The sequence below is a fragment of the Somniosus microcephalus genome, chromosome 4 (assembly GCF_052327205.1).
Source record: "Somniosus microcephalus isolate GS21.2 chromosome 4, FLI_Smic_1.0, whole genome shotgun sequence".
Classification (NCBI taxonomy): Eukaryota; Metazoa; Chordata; class Chondrichthyes; order Squaliformes; family Somniosidae; genus Somniosus; species Somniosus microcephalus.
Window position 1 is genome coordinate 269,744,154 of NC_140990.1, and position 25,152 is coordinate 269,769,305.

Sequence of the window (25,152 nt, forward strand, 5' to 3'; positions counted from 1 at the left end):
TGGTGGGGGATTCGACGATGGTAATGCTGTTGAATGTCAAGGGGAGGTGGTTAGACTCTCATTTGTTGGAGACAGTCATTGCCTGGCACTTCTGTGACGCGAATGTTACCTGTCACTTATCAGCCCAAGCCTGAATGTCATCCAGGTGTTGTTGCATGCGGGCATGGATTGCTTCATTATCTGAGGAGTTGTGAATGGCGCTGAATACTGTGCAGTCATCAGCGAACATACCCATTTCTGACCTTATGTTGGAGGGAAGGTCATTGATGAAGCAGCTGAAGATGGTTGGGCCTAGGACACTGCCCTGAGGAACTCCTGCAGCGATGTCTTGGGGCTGTGATGATTGACCTTCAATCACCACAACCGTCTTCCTTTGTGTTAGTTATGACTCCAGCCAGTGGAGCATTTGTCCCCTGATTCCCATTGACTTCAGTTTTACTAGGGCTCTTTGATGCCACACTTGGTCAAATGCTGCCTTGATGTCAAGGGCAGTCACTCTCACCTCACCTCTGGAATTCAGCTCCTTTGTCCATGTTTGGACCAAGGTTGTAATGAGGTCGGGAGCCGAATGGTCTTGACGGAACCCAAACTGGGCATCAGTGAGCAGGTTATTGGTGAGTAAGTGCCGCTTGATAGCACTGTCGATGACACCTTCCATCACTTTGCTGATGATTGAGAGTAGACTGATGGAGCGGTAATTGGCCGGGTTGGATTTGTCCTGCTTTTTGTGGACAGGAAATACCTGGGCAGTTTTCCACATAAAGAAAGAGTAATGGAAAAATGAATGGGACTAAGTGACGACAAATCCCCTGGACCTGATGACCAACATCCTAGGGTTTTAAAAGACGTGATTACAGAGATAGTGGATGCATTGGTTTTCATCTTCTCTATATTCTAGAATGTTCCCCGTGGATTGGAAGGTAGCAAATGTAATCTGGCTATTCAAGAAAGGAGAGAAAACAGGGAACTATAAACCAGTTAACTTGACATCAGTAGATGGGAAAAAGCTAGAATCTATTATTAGGGACGTGGTAATAGCTCACTTAAACAATCATAATATGATTGGGCAGAGTCAACACAGATTTATGAAAGGAAAATCATGTTTGACAAATCTGTTAGAGTTGTAAGTACAGGAAACTTTTTTTTATCCAGCACGGACGGGACCGATGTGGTGCCGGTTCGTCAAAAATTCCGGCTAACCGAACGCTATAGTAAAAGATAGGGAGAGCTGACAGCTCCGTATAAAGCAACAAACTCTGTTGCTTAGCAACAATTGTAGAACAATGAACACAAGTTTCAAGCATCTCTGTAGCTTAGCAACAGCTGGAGCCACACCCTTGCACAGCACAGATGGAAGAAGGCAAATACCAACATGAAGTAAAACCTACTCCTGAATTTTGCCGGTTAACCGAGATTTCCGGTTATTTAGGTGCCGGTAAATTGAAAGTTTCCTGTAGTAGGGTAGATAAGGGGGAACCAGTGAATGCAGTGTATTTGGATTTTCAAAAAGCATTCGATAAGGTGCCACTCAAGAGGTTATTACACAATATTAGGTCTCATGGGATTGGGGTAATATATTAGCATACGGATTGGTTGATGGACAGAAAACAGAATAGGAATAAATGGGTCATTTTCGGGTTGGCAGGCTGTAACTAGTGGTGTACCGCAAGAATCAGTGCTTCGGCCTCAGCTATTTACAAACTATATCAATCACTTAGATGAAGGGGACTGAATGTAATGTATCCAAGTTTGCTGATGATACAAAGCTAGGTGGGAAAGTAAGTTGTGAGGAGGACACAAAGAGGCTGCAATGGAATACACAGTGGGCAAGAACATGGCAGATAATATCTAATGTGAAGTCATCCACTTTGGTATGAAACATAGAAAGGCAGAATATTTTTTAAATGGTGAGAGATTAGGAAATGTTGGTATTCAGAGGGATCTGGGTGTCCTTCTACACGAATCACTGAAAGTTAACAGGCAGGTACAGCAAACAATTAGGGAAGCAAATGGTATGTTAGCCTTTATTACAAAAGGATTGGTGTATAAGAGTAAAGAAGTCTTACTGCAATTATATAGGGCCTTGGTGAGACCATTCCTGGAGTACTGTGTACAGTTTTGTTCTCTTTACCTAAGGAAGGATATACCTGCCTCAGAGGGTGTAGTGTATGTACCTTTAAGAGAGAACTACTTTTACAGCTCCTGTATACTGTAGTACCGGCAGTGACCACAGCTGTATATAAGCCTTGAGCAGGCATCTGTACTGTTAGTTTTTAAACTACCCTCATCCAGTAAACACCTGTTGATTGTTGATCTGCAGTCTCCGTCTATTTATTGAAGAACACCATACCTTAAGATTCACGGATTCAACAGTGGCGACGAGGTCGATTAGAACCTACCTGCAACTCTGCATTTCCTCCCAAGGATTCGCTCCGGGAGGACAGTGGAAGAAAGTCGAGGCCAGAAGCACGGGCGTCGACCACAAGCAACCGCCCAGTCATCCGGCAGAGAGTGAACATCGCAGGGGAGGCTGTTGAGAGCTGGGCTTGGTTCTCCAGCCACGACGATCCAGCAACAGGCTGGCAACAGGTACAGCACAGACCCTTCCCGGACAGCGGCGGCTGGAGCCGACCGACGGCACAGAAAAGGCCGAGAAGTGTCGACGGGGTAAGAGAGAGGGTAAAGCGCACAGGGCGCAGCCGGGGGTTGAAGACCATGCGGCGTCGACGGAAAACAAAAAGAGAGAGAGGGTAAAGCACAGCCGGGGTTCAGGACTGAGCGGCAGCAACGAGAGAGGCGCACAGGAGAACGCGCAGAGTGCAGCCAGTGCTCAAGGGCTGAGCAGCGTCCGTGGGGGAAGAAAGGAAGCGCGGGAGATGCCATTTGAGCCGCGGAGAAGAAGGGCGAGCGCGGGAAGAAAGGGAAGCGCGGGAGACGCCATTTTGAGCCAGCGGAGAAGAAGGGAGAGCGCGGGAGATGCCATTTTAGCCAGTCTAACCACACCCATGGATGCCGAAGAGTGGCAGTGTCACAGCGTTCGACAATGAAGTCGAAGATTGGGCGACATATGTGGAACGCATTGAGGTGTACTGCAAGGCGAATGAAGTGCCAGATGCCAGGAAAGCACTGGTTTTGTTGAATTCCATGGGTGCAAAAACGTATGGCTTACTGCGAAACCTAATAACCCCAGAGAAGCCAGTGGCTAAGGATTTCGAAAGCATAGTGGAAATCCTACAGGACCACTTAAACCCCACACCGCTGCTGATAGCAGAAAGGTTTAAGTTTCACAAAAGGAGCCAGCATAAAGACGAAAGTGATGCTGAGTATTTAACGGAACTGCGCAAGCTATCGAAACACTGCCAGTTTGGAATGGGACTAGCAGATACGTTAAGGGACAAGTTTGTGTGTGGGCTTCAAAGTGAAGGAACCCAGAAACGGCTTCTATCAGAAAAGGATCTTACGCTGGACAAGGCTTTCAGCATGGCAGTATCACACGAAGCAGCCGCATGGGGCGCTGCAGAGATACAACGGAGACCACAAGAATATGGCACCAATGAAATGTCATATGGAGCAGGGAAGTGTTATCGCTGCAGCAGAACAACACATGACCAGAGGGATTGTTGGTTCAAGGACCAAGTGTGCAGACAGTGTGGAAAAGCAGGACACATAGCAAGAGTCTGCAGGTCAGGGAAGAAAACCAGCAGCAAGAAATCTCCACAGGAGAAGTACAAAAAGGTACATAAGGTGATGGAGAGTAGTTCAGACGAACAGAAAAGTGATACAGACTCCGGAAGCAAGGAGCTGGGTTGTCTGAAACTACATAATGTAATCAAAATGGAGGATCACCAGACTATCTGGGTCACGCTCAAGATAGACGGAGTCCAAGTGAAAATGGAATTGGACACAGGATCAGCCCTAACAGTCATAAACCGAAGGGACTATAAGCGGCTATTCTCACATATACTCTTGAAAGCTACAGAGATTGTCTTGAAGACGTACACGGGGCAAAAATTCTACCCCAAAGGAAAAATAAGGGTGAACGTGATATACAACGGCCAGGAAATACCAAAAAAGGACCTATGTGTACTGCCAGATGGAGGACCACCACTACTAGGACGTGAATGGATCCGGAAGATACAAATAGATTGGCATTCCATACAGGCACTGACGGTAGAGGCCAAAAAGGATGACGACGTCACACCTGGACGACTGTCAAAAATGCTAACTGATGCACAAGAAGTGTTCCAGGAGGGACTCGGAACACTAAAAGGCATAACAGCAATGATTAAAATAGAGAAAAATGCAAGCCCAAAGTTTTTTAAGGCCAGACCTTATGCGATCCGCCCAGCCGTCGAAGCAGAGCTGGACAGTTTGGAACGTTCAGGAGTACTGTCCAAAGTGGACTGGAGCGAGTGGGCTACACCCATCGTTCCTGTAATGAAGAGGTCATTGAGTAATACGCCTGGGGAACCAAAGAAGGTTCGCATCTGTGGGGACTTTAAGGTGACAGTGAACCCGGTCCTTCACACGGTACAATATCCGCTTCCGCGGATTGAAGATATTTTCGCCTCGCTATCTGGAGGAAAACGCTTCACTAAGATTGATCTGGCCCAGGCGTACCTGCAAATGGAGGTAGAAGAAGCCTCGAAACAATACCTCACGATCAACACTCACAAAGATCTCTACCAATACAACCGGCTGGTGTTCGGGGTAGCATCTGCTCCGGCTATTTGGCAAAGGGCAATGGATCAAGTCCTGCAAGGGATTCCAGGGACCCAGTGTTATTTGGACGACATCCTGGTCACGGGCGAAAATGACAGTGATCACCTCACCAACCTGGAGCAGGTGCTCACTAGATTGAAGGAATATGGGCTACGAGCTAATCGCCACAAGTGCGAGTTTTTCCAGAAGCAGATCTCGTATTGTGGCCACGTTATTGATGAAGAGGGGTTGCATAAGTCCCCTGAAAAGATTGAGGCAGTAGTCAAGGCTCCAGCACCGGAAAATGTGTCACAACTGAGGTCGTTCCTCGGGCTGGTGAACTACTACCATAAGTTCTTACCAAATTGTCTACAGTATTACACCCACTGAACACCCTACTGCAAACGGGGGTACCATGGAAGTGTAATGACGAATGTAAACGAGCTTTCCAGAAGCGCAAAGAATTGATCACATCAAAAGAGGTGTTGGCCCATTTCAACCCAGCACTACCAATTCGGTTCGCGTGTGATGCATCACCCTATGGTATTGGAGCGGTGCTGTCGCACAAATTCCCAGACGGGTTGGAGAGGCCAGTAGCCTTTGCATCTCGGTCACTAACCTCAGCCGAGCGCAACTACGCCCAGATTGACAGGGAGGCCCTCAGCCTAGTATGGGGAGTAAAAAAGTTCAACCACTATCTGCATGGGCAGAAGTTCACCTTGCTGACTGACCACCAACCACTTGTCTCCATCTTTAACCCAAAGAAGGGCGTTCCGGTGATGACTGCACAACGGCTACAAAGATGGTCCCTTTTTCTAGGGGTGAACCAATATGAAATAGAGTATAAGGGCACGAAACAGCATGGAAACGCTGATGGGCTATCACGCCTGCCACTGCCTACTGCGGAGGAAGCACCAGCAGTGGACCCTGTCGAAATATTTTATTCGTTGATAATTGAACGCTTGTCAGTAACTAACGCGGATATAGAGAAGGAGACCCGAAATGATCCGGCACTGTCTCGGGTATATGATTTGACAGTGAAGGGATGGCCAACACATGGCGACTCACTGTTGCCAGCATTCTCATCCAGAAGAGAACAGCTGTCAGTATGCCAGGGGACAGTGATGTGTGGATCCCGAGTGGTAATTCCACCCAAGTTAAGGGAGAGAGTGCTCAATGAGCTTCACGAAGGCCATCTGTGAGGGGTGAAAATGAAAAGCCTTGCTAGGGCTTATGTGTGGTGGCCGGGGATCGATCAACAAATCGAGGACCTAACTAAGAGCTGCTTAGGATGCCAGAAGGTCCAAAATGCACCACCACATGCCCCTCTACACCCATGGGAGTGGCCCTCCTCTCCATGGCAACGGGTGCATATTGATCTTGATGGTCCATTCATGGACTCAATGTTCTTAATAGCAGTGGATGCGCACTCGAAATGGCCTGAGGTGATCAAAATGTCCTCCACCACTACGGAGAAAACGATTGCAGTCCTACGGACCATATTTGCCAGGAACGGCTTGCCAGAGCAGATTTGCTCTGATAACGGACCACAGTTTGTGTCCGAAGAGTTTCCGAAATTTATGAGAAGGAATGGGGTAAGGCATTACACATCCGCCCCGTATCATCCAGCCACAAAAGAATTGGCTAAGAGGTTCGTACAAACCTTTAAAAAGGCATTAAGGGCCATGTGCAATGACGACATTCCACTACAGCATAAGGTGGACAATTTCCTGTTAGCCTACAGAAATGCGACACATGCAGCTACCAACCAGACCCCGGCCATGATGTTCTTTAACCGAAGGTTGAGATCTCGTCTGGATTTGCTCAGACCAAATATGTGAAGAAATGTTGAGAATAAACAATTCCAGCACATCAATGAGAAGCCGACAAGGAGCTTCAATGTAGGACAACCAGTCTTGGCTCGCGACTACCGAACAGAGAAATGGCAACCCGGAACGATATGCACACGGCAGGGGCCACTAATGTACACAGTGGATGTCGGGGAGAACATTGTGAGATGCCATGTCGACCAGATCCTAGCGTCACAGGAACGAGTCAACCCCATGTCTCGTGTACCTGGTGATGAACCGAACATACCGGTAGCATCTACCCCAGAAACAGTAGCAGCGGAAACTGATGAACTAACCGATGACAGGGGGCCAGAATCGCCTCCACACCAAGAACAAGACACTCAGGAAAGGCGCTATCCAGAAAGGATCAGGAAGCCGCCCCAAAGACTGAATCTATAAATGGACTATTTCAGTTAATGTGCATGTTAAAAGTGTTAACTGTTATTTCAATGTTATGGTACTGTTAATCTAAAAGGGGAGGAATTGTAGTGTACGTACCTTTAAGAGAGAACTACTTTTACAGCTCCTGTATACTGTAGTACCGGCAGTGACCACACCTGTATATAAGCCTTGAGCAGGCATCTGTACTGTTAGTTTTTAGACTACCCTCATCCAGTAAACACCTGTTGATTGTTGATCTGCAGTCTCCGTCTATTTATTGAAGAACACCATACCTTAAGATTCACGGATTCAACAGAGGGAGTGCAATGAAGATTCACTAGACTGATTCCTGGGACAGGGGGATTGTCCTATGAGGAGAGATTGAGTAGACTAGGCCTATATTCCCTAGAGTTTAGAAGAATGATTGGTGATCGTATAAAATTCATAAGGGGCTTGACAGGATGCTGGGAAGATGTTTTCCCTGGCTGGTGAGTCTAGAGCTAAGGGTCACAGTCTCAGAATAAGGGGTCGGCCATTTAGGGCTGAGATGTGGAGAAATTGCTTCGCTCAAAGGGTTGTGAGCCTTTTGAATTCTCTACCCCAGAGAGCTGTGGATGCTCAGTCATTGAATATATGCAAGACAGAAGTCGATAGATTTTTGGATACTAAGGGAACCAAGGGATATGGGGTTAGTGCAAGAAGGTGAAGTTGAGGTGGAAGATCAGTCATGATCTTATTGAATGGTGGAGTAGGTTTGAAGGGCCAAATGGCCTACTCCTGCTCTTATTTCTTATGTTCTTATCATATGCATCATTTCACACTTATCTGCATTAAATTGCATGTACCATATGTCTGCCCATTTCACCAGTCTGTCTATATCGTCCTGAAGTCTGCTGCTGTCATGCTCACTATTTACTATGTTGCCAAGTTTTGCATTGTTTGGAAACTTCAAAATTGTACTCCTATATCCAATTTCAGGTCATTTATATATAACAAGAAAAGCAATGGTCCTAATACTGACCCCGGGAGACCCCACTCCAAACTTTTCTCCAGTCAGAAAAAACATCAGTTCACCACTACTCTCTGCCTCTTATCCCTTAGCCAACAATTTCATGCCTAAGTTACCATCATCCCTTTAATCCCATGTGCTTCTATTTTCTGAATAAGTCTGTTATGAGGTACTTTATCAAATGCCTTTTGAAAGTCCATATATACATCTAATGCACTACCTTCATTAACCCTCTCTGTTACTTCATCAAAGAACTCAACCATGTTAATAAGACATGATTTGCCTTTAACAAATCTGTGCTGTCTGTCCCTTATTTACCCAAGCTTCACCAAGTGAGAATTAATTTTGTCCTTGACAATGGTCTCTAGTAGTTTTCCCACTACTGTCAATAGACTGATTGGCCTGCAGTTACCAGGTTTATCCCTCTTCCCTTTCTTGAATAGGGGTGTAACATTTGCAATCCTCCAGTCATCTGGCACCATTCCCATATCCAAGGAGAATTGAAAGATTGTGGTCAGATTGTGCTATCTCCACCCTAGCTTCTCCCAGCAACCTAGGATACATCCCATCTGGACTGGGTGATTTGTTAACTTGTACCTCCTTTCTATCTATTTTTTATCCTATCCAATATCTCTACTCTTCCCTCCTCTACTGTGACATTAACATCATCTTTTGTGAAGCCAGGTACAAAATATTCATTTAGAACCTCAGTCATTCGCTTTGCCTCCACAAGAAGCTTTTTTTTGGTCCCTAATCGGCCACACCATTCCTTTAACTATCCTTTCACTTTTTATATATTTATAAAATATTTTTGGGTTCCCTTTTATGTTACCTGCTAATCTTTTCTCATACTCTCTCTTTGCCCTTCTTATATCCTTTTTCCAATTTCCCCCTGCACTCTCTGTATTCTGCCAGGTTTTCAACTGTATTTTGTACCTGACATTTGTCATAAACCTTTTCTTTTTTTTTAACCTTTATTGCCTTTGTCATCCAGGAAACTCCAGCCTTGGATGCCCCATCTTTTCTCCTTATGAAAATATGCATGGTTTGTACCCGAACTATCTCTGCCTTGAAGGTCTGCCAGAGCAGCGGCGGCAGGCGGGCGGACCTGCGAGGGAACGAGGCGGCTGAGCGGTGGCAGTTAAAAAGTGGCTCCGAGACCAGGTAGGCCTCAGAGCAGCGGTAGCAGGCGGGTGGACCTGCGAGGGAACGAGGCGGCTGAGCGGCGGCGGTTAAAAGCGGCTCCGAGACCAGGTAGGCCTCATAGCAGTGGCGGCAGGCAGGCGGACCTGCAAGGGAACGAGGCGGCTGAGCGGAGGCCGTTAAAAGCGGCTCCGAGACCAGGTAGGCCTCATAGCAGCAGCGGCAGGCGGGCGGACCTGCGAGGGAACGAGGCGGCTGAGCGGCGGCAGTTAAAAAGCGGCTCCGAGAGAAGTAAAAAGTAATTGAGGTGTGACGTCACCAGAAAGCAGGTAGGTGATTGGTTGGTGAGTATTTCTCTCTTTTAAACTTTAACTCTGTGGTTTATAGTTACTAGGTAAACCATTTAACTGTAGTGTAATTGGTGGGATTGATTGATTTAATTTAATTTCAATTAATTAAAGGGTAAGTCATGGCAGGACAGTCCAGCCACGTGGTATGCTCCTCCTGCGCAATGTGGGAACTCAGGGACACTTCCTGTGTCCCTGACAACTACGTGTGCAGGAAATGTATCCAGCTGCAGCTACTGACAGACCGCATTGCGGCACTGGAGCTGCGATTGGATGCATACTGGAGCATTCATGATGCTGAGGACGTCGTGAATAGCACATTTAGCTAGTTGGACACACCGCAGGTAGAGGTTGGACAGGCAGGAAGGGAACGGGTGACGAACAGGCAGAGTACTAGGCGCAGGCAGGTAGTGCAGGGGTCCCCTGTGGACATCCCCCTCTCAAACAGATACACCGCTTTGAGTACTGTTGGGGGGTATGGCTTATCAGAGGAAGGCAGCAGCAGCCAACTTCCTGGCACCAGGGGTAGCTCTGCTGCACAGGACGGGAGGAAAAAGAGGGGTAGAGCTTTAGTAATAGGGGATTCTATTGTAAGGGGAATAGATAGGCGTTTCTGCGGCCACAAATGAGACTCCAGGATGGTGTGTTGCCTCCCTGGTGCAAGGGTCAAGGATGTCTCAGAGTGGCTGCAGAACATTTTGGAAGGGGAGGGTGAACAGCCAGTTGTTGTGGTGCATATAGGTACCAACGATATAGGTAAAAACTGGGATGAGGTCCTAAAAGCTGAATATAGGGAGTTAGGAGGTAAATTAAAAAATAGGACCTCAAAGGTAGTAATCTCAGGATTGCTACCAGTGCCACGTACTAGTCAGAGTAGAAATAGAACGATATTTCAGCTGAATACATGGCTAGAGGAACGGTGCCGGGGGAGGGATTCAAGTTCCTGGGACATTGGAACCGGTTCTGGGGGAGGTGGGACTAGTTCAAACCGGACAGTTTGCACCTGGGCAGGGCTAGAACCGATGTCCTAGGGGGTGTGTTTGCTAGTGCTCTGGGGGAGGGTTTAAACTAAGATGACAGGGGGTTGGGAACCTGAGCAAGGGAACAGAGGAACGGAAACAAGGATAAAAGCAAAAGAAAGGAAGGAGAAAAACAAAAGTAGCAGTCAGAGAAATCAACGGTTTAAATCAAACATGGCCACAGTAAATAATCATTCTAATAGGTCTAAGAGCGTTAAAAAAATAAGCCTGAAGGCTTTGTGTCTTAACGCGAGGAGCATTCGTAATAAGGTGGATGAATTGGCTGCGCAAATAGAGGTAAACAAATATGATTTGGTTGGGATTACGGAAACGTGGCTCAAGGATGGCCAAGGCTGGGAACTCAAAATCCAGGGGTATTCAATATTCAGGAAAGATAGGCAAAAGGAAAGGGAGGTGGGGTAGCATTACTGGTTAAAGAAGGGATTAACAGAATTGTAAGGAAGGATATTAGATCTGATGATGTGGAATCTGTATGGGTAGAATTGAGAAATACCAAGGGGCAGAAAACGTTAGTGGGAGTGGTATATAGACCTCCAAACAATAAGACGGAGGTTGGGGATGGCATTAAAAGGGAAATTAAAGAAGCGTGCAATAAGGGCACAGCAGTCATCATGGGTGACTTTAATCTACATATAGATTGGGCTAACCAAATTAGTAACAATACTGTGGAGGAGGAATTCCTGGAGTGTTTACGGGATGGTTTCCTGGACCAATATGTCGAGGAACCAACCAGAGATCAGGCCATCTTAGACTGGGTATTATGTAACGAGAAAGGATTAATTAGCAATCTTGTTGTGCGAGGCCCCTTGGGTCGGAGCAATCATAATATGATCGAATTCTTCATTAAGATGGAGAATGAAATAGTTGACTCAGAGACTAGGGTCCTAAATTTAAATAAAGGAAACTACGATGGTATGAGGCGCGAGTTGGGTAGGATTGATTGGGGAATGTCACTCAAAGGGTTGACGGTGGATAGGCAATGGCAAACATTCAAAGACCAAATGGGTGAACTACAGAAGTTGTTCATCCCAGTTTGGCACAAAAATAAAACAAAAAAGGTGACTCAACCATGGCTAACAAGGGCAATTAGGGATAGCATAAAATCCAAGGAGAGGACATATAAATTGGCCAGAAAAAGCAATAATCCTGAGGATTGGGAGCAATTTAGGATTCAACAAAGGAGGACAAAAGGATTAATTAAGAAGGGGAAAATAGAATATGAGAGTAAGCTTGCAGGGAACATAAAAACTGAGTATAAAAGCTTTTATAGATATGTGAAGAGAAAAAGATTGGTGAAGTCAAGCGTAGGTCCCTTGCAGTCAGAATCAGGGGAATTTATAATGGGGAACAAAGAAATGGCAGACCAACTAAATACATATTTTGGTTCTGTCTTCACAAAGGAGGACACAAATAACCTCCCAGAGATGTCGGGGAACATAGTGTCTGATGAAAGGGAGGAACTGAAAGAAATCAGTATTTGTAGGGAAATGGTGTTAGGGAAATTGATGGGATTGAAGGCCGATAAATCCCCAGGGCCTGATAATCTACATCCTAGGGTACTTAAAGAAGTGGCCCTAGAAATAGTAGATGCATTGCTGATCATCTTCCAACATTCAATGGAATCTGGAACAGTACCCATGGATTGGAGGGTAGCTAATGTTACCCCACTATTAAAAAAGGTGGTAGAGAGAAAACGGGGAATTACAGACCGGTAAGCCTGACATCGGTAGTGGGGAAAATGCTAGAGTCCATTATAAAAGATGTAATAGCAGAGCACTTGGAAAACAGTGACAGGATTGGACAAAGTAAACATGGATTCACAAAAGGTAAATCGTGCTTGACTAATCTACTGGAATTTTTTGAGGATATAACTGGTAAAATAGATAAGGGAGAACCAGTGGATGTGGTGTATCTGGACTTTCAGAAGGCCTTCAATAAGGTACCGCATAAGAGATTAGCGTGTAAAGTTAAGGCACATAGGATTGGGGGCAAGGTATTGACTTGGATAGAGATCTGGTTGGCAGACAGAAAGCAAAGAGTTGGAATAAACGGGTCCTTTTCCGAGTGGCAGGCAGTGACTAGTTGGGTACCGCAGGGATCGGTCCTTGGACCCCAGCTATTCACAATATATATTAATGATCTAGACAAGGGAACTAGATGTAAAATCTCCAAATTTGCAGACGACACAAAGCTGGGTGGGCGTGTGTGCTGTGAGGAGGATGTCGAGAAACTCCAGGATGATTTGGACATGTTGCGTGATTGGGCAGAAACATGGCAGATGCAATATAACCTGGATAAATGTGAGGTTGTCCACTTTGGTGGCAAAAAGAGGAAGGCAGATTATTATCTAAATGGCAATAGATTGGGGGAAGGTGAAGTGCAACAAGACCTGGATGTCCTTGTGCACCAGTCGCTGAAGGTAAGCATGCAGGTGCAGCAGGTGGTTAAGAAGGCAAATGGCTATCTTCATAGCGAGAGGGTTTGAGTACAGGAACAAGGATGTCTTGCTGCAGTTGTACAGGGCATTGGTGAGACCACATCTTGAGTATTATGTGCAGTTTTGGTCGCCTTATCTGAGGAAGGATGTTCTTGCCATGGAAGGAGTTCAGCGAAGATTCACCAGGCTGATACCTGGGATGGCACGAATGATGTATGAGGAGAGATTGGGTCGATTGGGCTTGTACTCGCTGGAGTTTAGAAGAATGAGGGGTGATCTCATTGAAACTTATAAAATTCTGACAGGACTGTGTTGAATCCGTGATTCTTAAAGTATGATGTTTTCCAATAACTACACGGAGGCTGTAACTTAACAATCAACAGGTGTTTACTGGAGGAGGGTAGTCTAAAGACTGACAGTACAGAGGCATGCTCAAGGCTTATATACAGGTGTGGTCACTGCCGGTACTACAGTATACAGGAGCTGTAAAAGTAGTTCTCTCTTAAAGGTACATACACTACAATTCCTCCCCTTTTAGATTAGCAGTACCCATAATATTCAAATAACAATTAACACTTTAACATGCACATTAAACTGAAATAGTCCATTTATAGATTCAGTCTTTGCGGCGGCTTCCTGATCCTTTCTGGATAGCGCCTTTCCTGAGTGTCTTGTTCTTGGTGCGGAGGCGATTCTGGTCCCTTTTCGTCGGTTATTTCATCAGTTTCCACTGCTACTGTTTCTGAGGTAGATGCTACCGGTATGTCGGGTTCATCCCCAGGGACGCGAGACATGGGGTTGACTCGTTCCTGTGACGCTAAGATCTGATCGACGTGGCGTCTCACAATGTTTTCCCCGACATCCACTGTGTACATTAATGGCCTCTGCCGTGTGCATATCGTTCCGGGTTGCCATTTCTCTGTTCGGTAGTCACGGGCCAAGACTGGTTGTCCTACATTGAAGCTCCTTGTCGGCTTCTCATTGATGTGCTGGAATTGTTTATCCTCAACATTTCTTCGCACATTTGGTCTGAGCAAATCCAGACGAGATCTCAACCTTCGGTTAAAGAACATCATGGCCGGGGTCTGGTTGGTAACTGCATGTGTCGCATTTCTGTAGGCTAACAGGAAATTGTCCACCTTATGCTGTAGTGGAATTTCATCATCGCACATGGCCTTTATCACCTTTTTAAAGGTTTATACGAACCTCTCTGCCAATCCATTTGTGGCTGGATGATACGGGGCGGATGTGTAATGCCTTACCCCATTCCTTCTCATAAATTTCGGAAACTCTTCGGACACAAACTGTGGTCCGTTATCAGAGCAAATCTGCTCTGGCAAGCCGTTCCTGGCAAATATGGTCCGTAGGACTGCAATCGTTTTCTCCGTAGTGGTGGAGGACATTTTGATCACCTCAGGCCATTTCGAGTGTGCATCCACTGCTATTAAGAACATTGAGTCCATGAATGGACCAGCAAAATCAATATGCACCCATTGCCATGGAGAGGAGGGCCACTCCCATGGGTGTAGAGGGGCATGTGGTGGTGCATTTTGGACCTTCTGGCATCCTGAGCAGCTCTTGGTTAGGTCCTCGATTTGTTGATCGATCCCCGGCCACCACACATAAGCCCTAGCAAGGCTTTTCATTTTCACCCATCCCAGATGACCTTCGTGAAGCTCATTGAGCACTCTCTCCCTTAACTTGGGTGGAATTACCACTCGGGATCCACACATCACTGTCCCCTGGCATACTGACAGCTGTTCTCTTCTGGATGAGAATGCTGGCAACAGTGAGTCGCCATGTGTTGGCCATCCCCTCACCGTCAAATCATATACCCGAGACAGTGTCGGAGCATTGCGGGTCTCCTTCTCTATATCCGCATTAGTTACTGGCAATCGTTCAATTATTGACGAATAAAATATCTCAATAGGGTCCACTGCTGGTGCTTCCTCCACAGTAGGCAGTGGCAGGCGTGATAGCCCATCAGCGTTTCCATGCTGTTTCGTGCCTTTATATTCTATTTCATATTGGTTCGCCCCTAGAAAATGGGACCATCTTTGTAACCGTTGTGCAGTCATCACCGGAACGCCCTTCTTTGGATTGAAGATGGAGCCAAGTGGTTGGTGGTCAGTCAGCAAGGTGAACTTCTGCCCATGCAGATAGTGGTTGAATTTTTTTACTCCCCATACTAGGCTGAGGGCCTCCCTGTCAATCTGGGTGTAGTTGCGCTCAGCTGAGGTTAGTGACCAAGATGCAAAGACTACTAGCCTCTCCAACCCGTCTGGGAATTTGTGCGACAGCACCGCTCCAATACCATAGGGTGATGCATCACATGCCAAACGAATTGGTAGTGCTGGGTTGAAATGGGCCAACACCTCTTTTGATGTGATCAATTCTTTGCACTTCTGGAAAGCTCGTTTACATTCGTCATTCCACTTCCATGGTACCCCCGTTTGCAGTAGGGTGTTCAGTGGGTGTAATACTGTAGACAAATTTGGTAAGAACTTATGGTAGTAGTTTACCAGCCCGAGGAACGACCTCAGTTGTGACACATTTTCCGGTGCTGGAGCCTTGACTACTGCCTCAATCTTTTCAGGGGACTTATGTAACACCTCTTCCTTAATAACGTGGCCACAATACGAGATCTGCTTCTGGAAAAACTCGCACTTGTGGCGATTAGCTCGTAGCCCATATTCCTTTAATCTGGTGAGCACCTTCTCCAGGTTGGCGAGGTGATCACTGTCATTTTCGCCCGTGACCAGGATGTCGTCCAAATAACACTGGGTCCCTGGAATCCCTTGCAGGACTTGATCCATTGCCCTTTGCCAAATAGCCGGAGCCGATGCTACCCCGAACACCAGCCGGTTGTACTGGTAGAGACCTCTATGAGTGTTGATCGTGAGGTATTGTTTCAAGGCTTCTTCTACCTCCATTTGCAAGTACGCCTGGGCCAGATCAATTTTGGTGAAGCGTTTACCTCCAGATAGCGAGGCGAAAATATCCTCAATCCGTGGAAGCAGATATTGTACCATGTGAAGGACTGGGTTCACTGTCACCTTAAAATCCCCACAGATGCGGACCTTCTTTGGTTCCCCAGGCGTATTACTCAATGACCTCTTCATTACAGGAACGATGGGTGTAGCCCACTCGCTCCCGTCTACTTTGGACAGTACTCCTGAACGTTCCAACCCTTCCAGCTCTGCTTCGACGGCTGGTCGGATCGCATAAGGCACCGGTCTGGCCTTAAAAAACTTTGGGCTTGCATTTTCCTCTATTTTAATCATTGCTGTTATGCCTTTTAGTGTTCCGAGTCCCTCCTGGAACACTTCTTGTGCGTCAGTTAGCATTTTTGACAGTCGTCCAGGTGTGACGTCGTCATCCTTTTTGGCCTCAACCTTCAGTGCCTGTATGGAATGCCAATCTAATTGTATCTTCCGGATCCATTCACGTCCTAGTAGTGGTGGTCCTCCATCTGGCAATACATATAGGTCCATGTTAGGTATTTCCTGGCCTTTGTATATCACTTTCACCCTTATTTTTCCTTTGGGGTAGACTTTTTGCCCCATGTACGTCTTCAAGACAATCTTTGTAGCTTTCAATGGTATATGTGAAAATAGCCGCTTGTAGTCCCTTTGGTTTATGACTGTTAGGGCTGATCCTGTGTCCAATTCCATTTTCACTTGGACTCCGTCTATCTTGAGTGTGACCCAGATAGTCTGGTGATCCTCCATTTTGGTTACCTTATGTAGTTTCAGACAACCAAGCTCCTTGCTTCCGGAGTCTGTATCACTTTTCTGTTCGTCTGAACTACTCTCCATCACCTTATGTACCTTTTTGTACTTCTCCTGTGGAGATTTCTTGCTGTTGGTTTTCTTCCCTGACCTGCAGACTCTTGCTATGTGTCCTGCTTTTCCACACTGTCTGCACACTTGGTCCTTGAACCAACAATCCTTCTGGTCGTGTGTTGTTCTGCCGCAGCGATAACACTTCCCTGCTCCATATGACATTTCATTGGTGCCATATTCTTGCGGACTCCGTTGTATCTCTGCAGCGCCCCTTGTGGCTGCTTCGTGTGATACTGCCATGCTGAAAGCCTTGTCCAGCGTAAGATCCTTTTCTGATAGAAGCCGTTTCTGGGTTCCTTCACTTTGAAGCCCACACACAAACTTGTCCCTTAACGTATCTGCTAGTCCCATTCCAAACTGGCAGTGTTTCGATAGCTTGCATAGTTCTGTTAAATACTCAGCATTACTTTCGTCTTTATGCTGGTTCCTTTTGTGGAACTTAAATCTTTCTGCTATCAGCAGCGGTGTGGGGTTTAAGTGGTCCTGTAGGATTTCCACTATGCTTTCGAAATTCTTATCCACGGGCTTCTCTGGGGTAATTAGGCTTCGCAGTAAGCCATAAGTTTTTGCACCCATGGAATTTAACAAAACCAGTGCTTTCCTAGCATCTGGCACTTCATTCGCCTTGCAGTACACCTCAATGCGTTCCACATATGTCGCCCAATCTTCGACTTCATTGTCGAACGCAGTGATACTGCCACTCTTCGGCATCCCTGGGTGTGATTTAACTGTCTAAAATGGCGTCTCCCGCACTCTCCCTTCTTCTCCGCTGGCACAAAATGGCGTCTCCCACGCTTTCCTTTCTTTCCGCGCTCGCCCTTCTTCTCTGCTGCGGCTTCTAAAATGGCGTCTCCCGCGCTCTCCCTTCTTCTCCGTGGCTCAATGGCTTCTCCTGCGCTCTCCCTTCTTCTCCCCGCGACGCTGTTCAGCCCTTGAGCCCTGGCTGTGCTCTGCGCGTTCTCCTGTGCGCCTTTCCCATTGCCGTCGCTCGGTCCTGAACCCGGCTGCTGCTTTACCCTCTCTCTCTGTTTTGTTTTTCCTTGACGCCGCTCGGTTTCAACCCCCGGCTGCACCCTGCGTGCTTCACCCTCTCTCTTACCCCGTTGACGCTGCTCGGCTTTTTTTCTATGCCGTCGGTCGGCTCCAGCCGCCGCTGTCCGGGAAGGGTCTGCGCTGTACCTGTTGCCAGTCTGTTGCTGGATCGTCGTGGCTGGGGAACCAAGCCCGGCTCTCAACAGCCTCCCCTGCGATGTTCACTCTCTGCTGGATGACTGGGCGGTTGCTCGTGGTCGACGCCCGTGCTTCTGGCCTCGACTTTCTTCCACCGCCCTCCCAGAGCGAATCGTTGAAAGGAAATGCAGAGTTGCAGGTAGATTCGAATCGACCTCGTCGCCACTGTTGAATCCGTGATTCTTAAAGTATGATGTTTTCCAATAACTACACGGATGCTGTAACTTAACAATCAACAGGTGTTTACTGGAGGAGGGTAGTCTAAAGACTGACAGTACAGAGGCATGCTCAAGGCTTATATACAGGTGTGGTCACTGCCGGTACTACAGTGTACAGGAGCTGTAAAAGTAGTTCTCTCTTAAAGGTACATACACTACAGACTGGACAGACTAGATGCAGGAAGGATGTTCCTGATGGTCGGGGAGTCCAGAACCAGGGGACACAGTCTAAGGAAAAAAGCTAGGCCATTTAGGACAGAAATGAGGAGGAATTTCTTTACCCAGAGAGTGGTGAACCTATGGAACTCTTTACCACAGAAGGCGGTGGAGGCCAGTTCATTAAATATATTCAAGAAGGAGTTGGATATATTTCTTAAGGCTAAAGGGATCAAGGGGTATGGGAGAAAGCAGGGACCGGGTACTGAATTTGGATAATCAGCCATGATCGCATTGAATGGCGGAGCAGGCTCGAGGGGCCAAATGGCCTACTCCTGCTCCTATCTTCTATGTTTCTATGCTCATTTACTCTTCCATGGCCAATCTCTGTTTCTAGTCCACCTGTCCATTCTCAAATCATTGAAAATGGCTCTTTTCCATTTGGGTATTTTCTTCTTTGATTTTTCTTTGTCCCTTTCCATAACTGCTTTAAACCTAATTATATTATGATCACTATTACCCAGATGTTCTCCCACTGAAACACACTCCACTTGCCCTACTTCATTCCCTGGAGCTAGATCCAAAACTGTTTCCTTCCTCGTTGGGCCAGAAACATACTGATTAAGAAAGTTCTCCTGTACAGATTTTAGGAGTTTTTCACCCTCCTTGCCCTTTACTCTGTTTTATCCCCAGTCTACATTAGGATAATTAAAGTCCCCTACTATTCTAACATAAAGTAAGACATAAGACGTAGGAGCAGGAGTAGGTCATTTGGCCCTTTGAGCCTTTCAATACCATTCAATAAGATCATGGCTGATCTGATCTTGGCCTCAACTCCACTTCTCTGCCCGCTCCCCATAACCCTTGATTCCCTTACCTTTCAAAAATCTGTCTATCTCCACCTTAAATAAATTCAATGACCCAGCCTCCACAGCTCTCTGGGGAAGAGAATTCCAAAGATTCACAACCCTCTGAGAGAAGAAATTCCTCCTCATTTCCGATTTAAATGGGTGCCCCCTTATTCTGAAATTATGCCCCCTAGTTCTAGATTCCCCCACAAGGGGAAACATCCTCTCTGCATCTACCCTGTCAAGCCCCTTCAGAATCTTATATGTTTCAATAAGATCCCCTCTCCTTCTTCTAAACTCCAATGAGTATAGGCCCAACCTGCTCAACTTTTCTTCATAAGACAACCCCTTCAATTCTATTCTATTATTTTAAAATTTCTTTTAAATTTGCCTACAGATTTGCTCCTCTAGCTCCTTCTCACTATTTGGGTGTTTATAGTAAACACCAAACAATGGCTCGGAATTTGCAGTTGGGTTGACGGTGAACTGGCAGCGTTCGCTGTTATTCTGTCTTTGAAACTGACCGCAACTTCAGGATTTGGTGTATGAAGTTGCGGTCTGCCATTGACAGTTCTGAAACAGGTGGCACTGTGCCCCCCTCACAGAGCCAGCAATCTGTGTAATGAGCCAAATCAGGGAAACTGATGAAAACTTTGGCTCTTACGTGGTTTCAGGTTTGCCTTTTCCCCATGTGAGAGCACCAATCTTTGTTTTGCTCTCTCTAACATTTTTTAAAAGTTAGAATTTTAAGAACTTACTCACTTCCTTGTTCGCTGTCTGTGAGAATTCTTCATTTTGATTGGCTGCTTAGACAGCCTGTTGATGTCACAACAGTTTGCTCAAGGGGATCCCCACTATATTCCGTTGATTTGAATTGAAGGTCAGAAAACCCGAAGTTCTCGACACAGGGATCGCGAGGTCCTTGTGTGAAGCGTACTTCGAGGTCAGCAGCGAATGCCTTCCGGGCCAATGTAACAGCTCCTTTTCTGTTCTTTAAATCTAACCAAATAGATTCAGTTTTGAACCCTCCAGTATATCGTACCTGTGTAGAACTGTAATATTATCCTTGATCAATACTGCCGACCACCCACCCCAACTGCCCCCATCCCCCCACCTTTCTTTTTTCCTTCCCTATCCCTGCTGACTACGTTGTAGCCTGGAATGTCTAGTTCTCATTCCTGCCCATCTTTAAGGCAGGTCTTTGTCATAGCTATTATATCATAACCCCATGTGACTAGCTCGTCAACCTCATTTGTAACACTCCTCGCATTAACACAAATGCATTCTAACACCATATTAGTCGGCTTTGCTTTTTTTACCTCCATCTAATTCCTGCTCTTTCTACACCATATTTGTTCTGTTGCTGGTTTTCTATGCACCTTGTCTTTCCTCTCTGCTGCTGCATCCTGGTGCCCCTCCCCCTGCCAAAGTAGTTTAAGCCCTTCCCTACAGCACTAGTTAACCACCCCACAAGGACATTGGTCCCAGCTCTGCTCAGGTGCAACCCATCCAGCTTGTACAGGTCCCTTCTGCCCCAGATCTGGCCCCAATGCTCCAAGAATCTGAAGCCCTCTCTCCTGCACCACTTCTCCAGTCACGCATTCACCTGCACTATCTCGCTATTTCTGTATTCAGAATGACTTGGATTACCAGGACCCCACTTCTTTAATGCAGCCCGGGATTTCTGGCATATTCCTGGGTGGGTAAAGCTTGGCCTGCACTTGAAGTAGGCACAAGCTCGATGGATTTTAATGAGGCAGGAGGACATCTTATCAGCCTCACATCTTATGTCCCAATCTCTATGCTTGCTGGACACTCCAGCGCACGGACGCCCAGAAAATATGGCACTGTGGCCTGCACTCAAATTCTGGAACTGGATAGGTGCAGTGCATGTCAGGTGTGTTGCTCCTTTAATGCCCAGGCAGAGGGAGCCCCTAAACTGTAGATTTTCAAATATACCTTAGTGGAATGTTGCAATCTTCAGAAAACTTTCATGCTTCAATTTGAAAGCACTATCCTGAATTTAATGTACTGCAAAAACCTAAGCACAAAGCAAATCTAAGAAATGCATAATAAAATTAACCTGTAATATATACTAGGAAAACAATATTCGTAACATATATCTTATCATCATGATTCTTTTGAGTAGGAATGAAATGTAACTTTTCCAGTATTTTGTTTAAAGTAGTTAAACACATGTTAGTCTAACATTGAGGACTTAAATACCAAGGATATAAACAAACCTCTTTTGTCCGCTGGTAGACTTCCATGACAGTTTCTTGCTTTTCCCACAATGCCTTTCTAAACACTAAAATCTGACACTCCAAAAACTTGGCATAACCATACATTGAGAGTAGTGAAGCGTTTGTGTGGGCCACCAGTCGTTTTGCCATTTTAAATGAAGGACGAGCCTTGTTCCATTCTGACAACCTAGAATACCTGTTTTGACCAAGTTTAAATATCAGCATTGTAAAATATTACAGCTAAAAACATCAAATAATATTTTCTATACAGATGAAAGTTTCAATGAACTGCACTTTAAATACCTGAAAAATAAATAATTGTAATATATCAATTTACCACTTGTTAGTGCAACATAGTTACTGTTGTAATGCCCCCCAGTCTTTTGAGTAATGAAGGAATGTGATTCTATAAGAACACAGCCATATGAACATATGAAAACAAATGAACAATGATGGACAAAAAATGACCACCTAGTCCAGCTATCCTGTCCCATATAGTTCTGATACCTAGACACACCCCACCTGCCCGGAACCATAAATTCTCCTGGGAGTGGTGAAAAAAAAGATAAAAACTCGTTAATTCAAGGGAAAAAATCTGGAAAATTTCTCTCTGATCCCTTTAGGTAATCGAAGCTAGTCCAGAAGATCATATAGACCCTGATTTACGTTGCAGATTCCCTACCTCTTGTATGAGATGATCTCTGTCCCAGGCAGAAATAGGTTAGCCTCTTGAAGGAATACAACGAATCAGTATTCACCGCACAAGCTGGCAACCTTTTCCACAGCTCTGGGAAATTAAGAACCGCCAAACTTCCAACCTAGTTCTGCCCTTGCATAACTTTTAAGTGTGATCCCTGGTTCTCCCTATCCTATTCAGTTTAAATAATTGTTTCACATATACACAATCTTGTCCCCTCATTATTTTATAAAGGTTGAGCGTATGCTTTTCTAAAGTATACAGACCCAGCTTTTTGAGCCTATCTTGGCAACTAACGTGTTTTAAACTAGGAATTGATCTTGCGGCCCTGCTCTGAACCCTATCCAGAGCCTCTATCAACCATCATGTGAGGGGACCAAAACTGAGCACAGTATTCTAACGGAGGCCTAACCAAGGTTTTGTATAAGGACAGAATGGTATGCTTTGTTTTATAGTGAGTTGTCCTGTGAATACAGCCTAGAACCCTGTTTGCTTTAGCTATAGCTTCACGGCATTCACCATGAAGATATGAATGGACTGGTCAGGTGGGCAGAAAAGTGGCAAATGGAATTCAATCCACAGAAGTGTGAGGTAATGCATTTGGGGAGGGCTAACAAGGCAACGGAATACACAATAAATGGTAGGATACTGAGAAGTGTAGGGGAACAGAGGGACCTTGGAATGCATGTCCACTGATTCCTGAAGGTAGTAGGACAGGTAGATAAGGTGGTTAAGAAGGCATACCGTACGGGATACTTTCCTTTATTAGTCGAGGCATAGAAGCAGGGAGGTTATGCTGGAACTGTATAAAACACTAGTTAGGCCACAGCTAGAGTCTGCGTACAGTTCTGGTCACCACATTACAGAAAAGATGTGATTGCACTAGAGAGGGTACAGAGGAGATTTACATGGATGTTGTCAATTTTAGCTACAAGGAAAGATTGGATAGGCTGGGGTTGTTTTCTTGGAACAGAGGAGGCTGAGAGGAGATTTAACTGAGGTGTATACAATTATGAGAGGCCCAGATAGAGTGGATAGGAAGCACCTATTTCCCTTAGCAGAGATGTCAATAACCAGGGAGCATAGATTTAAAGTAATTGGTCGAAGGATTAGAGGGGAGTTGAGGAGAAACTTTTTCACCCAGAGGGTGGTGGAAGTCTGGAACTCACTGCCTGAAAGGGTGGTAGAAGCAGAAAACCTCACCGCATTTAATAAGTACTTGGATATGCACTTGAAGTGCTGTAACCTACAAGGCTATGGACCAAGAACATCTCGTCGGCAAGCTGCCCACCTGAAACAGGCGGAAAGGGGCAGCTGGCCAACTGCTACATTGTGAAGATCAGGTGATTCAGAGGCTGCCCGCTGGCACTCGGGTATGCTGGGGGGTCGGTAGAGTCCTGTGGGTGGGGGTGTAACCCGGGACAGCAGAGGCCCAGACTTGCCTTGTGTGCCCAGAAGAGCACTCCTGCTCCTCCTGGCCCCACAAAGAAAAGTCTATTATGTAACCTTTTGGGGGCCTCTGTTCGGTGTCTGCCAGGTTTCACTGGTCGGAGAGACCATGGCCATCGCTCCGACCAGTATGCTGTTAAAATTGCCTCTGAAAATTAATGGCATATTTTAATGAGGTGTCTGCCATACACAGGCGGATGCCTCAACTGCCTGGTGTTAAAATCACCATGGGGCAGCATTGGAACTGCTCGATTTTAACTCTCATTCTGCTTGTTTTGCATCAGGCAAAGGGAGTTAAAATCCCCCTTTTTGTGTAGGCCTCTCACTGTTGTGGCTATTTGCATATTTCTTTTTAATGTCTTTCCATTATCTCACTGAGATGATCTGCTAACAATCTCCTGCTTTTCTTTTAAGCAGGTTTCAGATCATTCATTTCATTAATTTCCAGTCTGCGTTTGAAGTATCCGTTGTTCTCCCCTTACCCATTTACCTGACTCTACTAAAATATTTGTTTATCTTTCAATTCTGAAAAATTATTCTACCTAAGATATTAACTTGCCTTTTCTCTGTACACATTAACTGACCTGCTGTGTATTTCTAACATTTTCTAATTGTGTTTGATTTCCAGCATTTGCAGCTTTTCCTTTCTACTTATGAATAAACATGCTGAATAGTTTAGCTTGTTACTAAAACGTCTAGTGTGGCTGAAATTAACCATCTTCTGAAGACCTGTGTGATGTAGTGAACTTTTTGTATTAGGCAAAAGAAAAGTATCTGGAGTGAGCTTTAATTCTTTAATCAGTTACTATTACTGATGATTGAAAAACCAACATCAATTTTTTCTCAGACTTTAAAACATAATATAATTCCATTGATTAAAAACAAGGGGGGAGAAATTCAGTATAGCTCCGTTTGGGGTGTTAACTTCGCCGGGGCACTAAAAGTAGCGCCCCAGAAAAATTAGCGCCCCAGCGCCGGAAATTGGTCGGTTGCGCCCCAAAGGGAAGCGGGGCACTACTGAAGGCGCCCCGCCTCCCTCTTGGGGTGCTGCGAGTGAATATCGTGGTGCTACGTGCCGCAGCGCCACACGCTGCGGCACGTCGCGCTGCGGTATTGCAGGCCTTCCTCCCCTTCTTAAAGGGGAGGGGCCTTGTGCAGCGCAATCTGGGGCCCAGCTGGGCCCCCGGGGATCGGGAGTGGCAGGCAAAAAAGCCCGGCACCCAAGAGAAGTGCTGGGCTCTTGGCGCGCAGCCGACACTCCGCGGGGGTGGGGGGGGAGTTCCGGAGGCCGGGGACGGGAGCGCAGGCAGGTGCTGGCAGGCGGCCAACAACAAAAATGGCCGCCCCGCACCTCGCCTTTAATTTGCGCCTCCCCGGCCGCAGGTACGCCACCCTGACCCTGTCGGAAGTCCAGCGGTAAATCCGGGGGCGCTCCTGAAAATCGCGGCCGGGGCGTGAGCGGGGTGCTGCGCACACCGACGATGTCATCGCCAGCATTGCAGCGCTAACGGTTAGCGCCACCACTAACCTCCCGCTGAATTTGGCGGGAGGCGTGGGC

At 46.2% G+C, this 25,152-nt stretch overlaps 1 long non-coding RNA gene across 1 annotated transcript in view; it reads right to left on the bottom strand.

Moving 5' to 3' along the window:
* The window catches only part of LOC147120451 (uncharacterized), a 50,392-nt gene that overhangs the window by 20,805 nt on the left and 4,435 nt on the right, over positions 1-25,152 (bottom strand). Inside the window, exon 2 of the long non-coding RNA XR_015078194.1 lies at positions 21,449-21,644. This is a non-coding gene — a long non-coding RNA (uncharacterized LOC147120451). The remainder of the gene's footprint in view (positions 1-21,448; positions 21,645-25,152) is intronic.